Source organism: Carcharhinus amblyrhynchos, chromosome 20, assembly GCF_965287045.1.
Source record: "Carcharhinus amblyrhynchos chromosome 20, sCarAmb.v2.hapA, whole genome shotgun sequence".
Taxonomy (NCBI): domain Eukaryota; kingdom Metazoa; phylum Chordata; class Chondrichthyes; order Carcharhiniformes; family Carcharhinidae; genus Carcharhinus; species Carcharhinus amblyrhynchos.
Genome location: NC_137343.1, coordinates 36,518,470 through 36,524,011, shown reverse-complemented (window position 1 = coordinate 36,524,011; position 5,542 = coordinate 36,518,470).

Sequence of the window (5,542 nt, the reverse complement as noted above, 5' to 3'; positions counted from 1 at the left end):
CCCCCTCCTGGGACCTCATTGGCCAGAAGCCAGAGACGTTTCTGGAAAGGCAAACTGGCAGGGGATAAAGGAACACACTTGTAGACACCAGCAGTGAAGACAAGACTATGAAAGAGGAGATCCTTGACCATTCGGAAGACTGAACAGAGAAGGAAGGAAGAAGTTGCCATCAAGACTCACCTTCGTGACGCCGGACCAGAGGGACTCAGAATCGAGAGAGAATCGCGCCTGCGGTTTTAACCAAACCATCTTTGCGGGTAGTATATCTGATTTTGGGGTATCCTCTTGTTTTATGTGGGTAATTTAAGGGTCAGTACTGTTATTGTTAATAAACTTGTTGAACGTTTACTTGTTTTTGTCCTTTGTCCATCTTGCAAATAAGGGCACCGCGGTAAAACATTGGAATAAACTGGTCAACAGTATCAGAGATTTTAAAATTTACAACACCTTGCATCATACCAATTAAGCCATGACTGCAGCCATCCTAAAACCTCTTCAACACAACATCAAGCAGCAATAGTTTATTAAAATACCCAGCCTTCTGAATGATAATCACCTTGGACAAAATGACAATTTACGACAACTTCTGTAAGTCTTATGTTCAAACAAAACACATACGTTTCATTACTTCTAGCAAATGGTGCCTTGCAAAAAAGCTTTCCCTATCTTTAGATGCTCAGTAATTAATGGCACAAAAAGCTGCTCCACCAAACACAATGTTTCAAGAGTCCAACATACAAGCATACGTTTCTACACTTCTGCTTCTATAATTTAAATATTTTTAAATCTTGTAATTACATTCAGTTGAATAGTTTTACTGTTCTTTCAGCAAGAATTGAGAGTGTTGGCATTTAATAAGAACTAGGAGCAGGAATAGGCCATTTGGTCCCTCAAACTTGCTCCCTAATTCCATAAGATCATGGCTGATCTTTTTGTGGACTCAGCTCCACTTACCTACCTGCTCACCATAATCCTTAAATCTTTTAATGTTCAAAAATCTATCCCTCTTTGCCTTAAAAACATTCAATGAGGTGGTCACAACTGTTTCACTGGGCTGGAATTCCACAGATTCACAGCCCTTTGGGTGAAGAAGTTCCTCCTCAATTCAGTCTTAAATCTGCTCCCTCTTATTTTGAGCCTATGCCCGAGTGCTGATTTCACCTGCCAGTGGAAACAACCCCCCTGCTTCTATCTTGTCTATTCTCTTCATAAGATCCCCTCCCCATTCTTCTAAATTCCATCGACTATAGCCCCAGTCCACTCAGTCTGTCCTCACAAGCCAATCCCCTTAACGCCAGAATCAAGATAGTGAATCTCTGCATCCTCTCCAGTATAATCTTCTCAGGTAAGGAGACCAAAACTGTACACACTACTCCAGGTGTTGCCTTGCCAGTTTCCTTATATAGCTGCAACGTAACCAGTTTTTAAATTCTTATCCCGCTAACAATAAAGGGCAAAATTCTATTTGCCTTGTTAATTATCTGCTGCATCTGCAAATCAACTTTGTGATTCATGCACAAGGACACCCAGGTCCCTCTGCACAGCAGCACACAATTTTTTTTAACCATTTAAAATAATAATTTAAGTTGCTGTTATTTCTATCAAAATGGATGACCTTATATTTACCAACATTGTCTTCCATCTGCCAGATACATGCCCACTCACAAACTGGCTATATCCCTTTACAGATGTTCAGTGTCCTCTGCACACTTTGCTCTACCAGTCACCTTAGTGGCATCTGCAAACACTGACACATTACACTTGGTCCCCAACTCCAAATTATCTTTGTAAATTGTAAACAATTGCAGTCCCAAAGTGACCCCAGAGGCACACCACTGGTCACTGATTGCCAACCAGAAAAACACCCATTTATCCTCGCACTTTGCTTTCTGTTACTTAACCAATCCTCAATCTATGCTAATGCATTACCCATAAATTTGTACACCTTTATCTTACGCAGCAGTCTTTTGTGCAGCACCTTGTCAAATGCCATCTGGAATTCCAGATACACCACATCCACTGTTTCCCTGTTGTCCACCATGCCCATAATGTCCTCAAAGAATTCCTCCAAATTAGTTAAACATGATCTGCCTTTCATTCACCTATGCTATGTCTTCCCCATGGGACAATTTCTATCCAGATGTCTCACTATTTCTTCCTTGATGATAGATTCATGCAATTTCCCACTACAGAAGTTAAGCTAACCGGCATATAGTTACCCATCTTTTGTCTACCTCTTTTTTTTAAAAAAAAGCAGTGGCATCACATTTGCTGTTTTCCAATCTACTGGAACCACCAGAGTCCAGTGAATTTTGGTAAATCACCACAAGTGCATTTGTTATTTCCCCTGCTATCTCTTTTATACCCTGGGATGCATTCCATCAGGGCCAGGAGACTTGTCTACCTTTAGCACAATAGCTTACCTAATATTACTACTTCAGTGATAATGATAATTTCTAGGTAAGCACCTGCTTCTTGTTATCAATTTTTGGCATGTGTGTCTTCCACTGACGATCAACACAACATACCTGTTCAATGCCTCAGCCATTTCCTCATTTCTTGTTATTAAATCCCCCTTGTCCTCTAAAGGGCCAGTGTTTATCCTGGCAAATGTTTCTATAAATATATAAAGAAGTGGCTATCTGTTTTTATGTTCTGAGCTAGTTGACTCTTAAATCGATCTTACTTTTCTTTAAAGGTCAATAGAAAGCCACAAAAGAAAAGCTATAAAGATTTTCCAATCTTCTAGTTTCCCACTAATCTTTGCCACCTTGTATGCATTTTCTTTCAATTTGATACCCTCCTTTGTTTCCTTAGAAAGCCATGGTTGATTATCTCTTATTCTACACTCCTTCCTTATCACTCGTATATACTTTTGCTAGCACTGAAAAAAAATGCTTTGAAAGTCCGCTTCCACTATTCCTCAATTGTTCCACCATACAGTTTTTGCTCCTCGTCTACCCTGGCCAACTCCTCTCTCATCCTATTGTCGTCTTCTTTGTTCAAGCACAAGACATTGGTGTTGGATTTTACCTTCTCGTGCTCCATCTGCATTTTAAATTCAACCATACTGTGATTGCTCCTTCCGAGAAGATTCCTAACTGTGACATCATTAATTATTTCTGTCTCATTGCACAGGACCAGATCTAAGCTAGCTTGCTGCCTTGTAGGTTCCATTAAATACTGTTCAAGGAAACTATCGCAGATATGTTCTATGAACTCTTCCTCAAGGCCGCTTTGACCAAACATGTAAAGTCCCCCATGATAATTGCTGTACCATTTTTAACTTGAATGAGAACTTTGTTCCACTAAATTTAATTAAATCATCTACCAGTTATCATTTTATCCCCAGCAAAACATATGAATTTGCATTCAAGACCATAAATTAAAGAACGTGTTAATTAGCAGTGACTTGGAAAACATTGAGCCAAATTAGTACATATATTGCACCAGTACTTTAAATACAGGTTACTCTTTCACCAAAGACTTTAACAGAATCAAAACTTCTCACTCTGGGAGAATAAAAGCAGCATAATGCTGTACATGTATGAAACATTTAATATAAATATGAAATTTAAGAGTCTGGCCTTGTGACTTATTTATTATAGTCACAGGGTACAAAAGTCCAATTTGGAACTTTTTTCTAAGTTGAAATAGCAGGCTCATTATTTCCTCAGTCTGTCAGTTATAACATCAGTCATCAAAAGAAACAGCTTTCCATGAGAGTTCTTGTTTAGGATCCAGTTTTCACAGCAACTCCTAAGTTTGTGCACTGACATCCCCATTGTGCTGTGGGGGTTAGCTCTGTCAAGCAACTTGGTGTAGCTCAGGAAACTCCATTGTAAAATGGCAATCTCTGCAGTATTTGCTGCAACAGATGACAGTGGCCTAAGACAATGCACAATTCACTGGTGTCTTTTCTCTGGGCCCACAGTTTGCTGCAGCTGTTATGTCCAAGCTGCGTAAGAATGTGGAAAACCTGAAGCATCTGACATGCATGCAACTGCTCATGGCTAATGGCATTGGAGAGTTGGTGGAAAGTAGAAAGTGGCTGGAAAGTGACCCAGGTTGGGTGCACGTGGTGCACAGCACAAAGTTAACCTGGCTGGAAGATTGGATGAGATGATTGTACTTCTTTTTGGGTGACCATGTAGAAACACTGTAGGACGTGGACAGTAATCATCATCTATATAAATCAAAGAATCTACTGTGCAGGAGGCCGCCATTTGGCCCAAGTCAGCATTGACCACAATCCCACCCTGGCCCTATCCTATAACCCCATGCATTTACCCTAGTTAGTCTCCTTGACACTAAGAGGCAATTCAGCATGACTAATCCACCTAACCCACACATCTTTGGACTGTGGGAGAAAACCAGAGCCCTAGCGGAAACCCATGCAGACACGGGGAGAATGTGCAAACTCCACACAGGCAGTGACCCAAGCTGGGAATCAAACCTGGGTCCCTGGTGCTGTGAGGTCGCAGTGCTATCCACAGCATCCAATCAATGCCGATGATTTCTTTTAAATCACCTGACAGCTTTGCCGGAAGAACTTTTTCATTCCAATCTAATGAATTTTCATTTTTCAGCATGAAGAATAACTTTTGAATAATAAATTGTATTAAATATCTCTGCTCTTTTGCCACACAAAATAAATTTCATCATCTCACCAATCAAATCTCAACTAGTGAAGTGCCATAGAGATCAATGCTGAGATTTCAATTATTTATGATCTATACCAAATGACTTTGATGAAAGGACTGACTATATTATAGCAAACTTTGCTGATAGTACAAAACTAAATAGCAAAGCAAATCGAGCAGACAAAAATTTAGATGGAATGCAATTTGGAAAATGCTAATCTGTTCATGGGAAAAAATCAAAAATCAGAATACTATTTAAATGGAGAGAGACTGCAGATTGCTGTTTTGTACATGATCACAAAAGTTAGCATGCAGGTACTGTAAATATTATGAAGGCAAATGGAATGTTGGTCATTAATACAAGGTAAATGGAATATAACAGTAAAGCCATCCACCGAGAAAGTTCACTGATTGTTCTTGCAATCAAGTATTATTTGGCTTAAACTCTTTGGCATTTTGTTTTGAGATGAGAAGGGAGTTTGACGTGGTAGATGTTGAGATGCTTCCTCTCACTGGAGGAATCTCGAACTAGAGGGTATACTCTATTAAAAATGTAAGGGTTCTCTTATTTAATACAGTAAAAGGAGGAGGAATTTCTTGAGTGTTGTTAGTTTTTGGAATTCTGTTCCACTGAGTAGGGGAGACTGGGGCACCCAACATATTCAAGCTGAGTTAGATACTTGATTGCATGGATGACAGGAAGGAAAGTGCAATCAAAGCCACAATCCAATCAACCGTGATTTTACTGAATAGCAAAGCAGGTGGAGATGGGGCCACAGATGGGCACTGGTCAAGGTGAGAAGCACTGATGTTTGTAACCTGGGAAATTAATGGGTTGAGCAAGGATTCAACTACAGAGAAGGTGGCAGAGTTTTAAAATATGCAGACAACATTAAAAG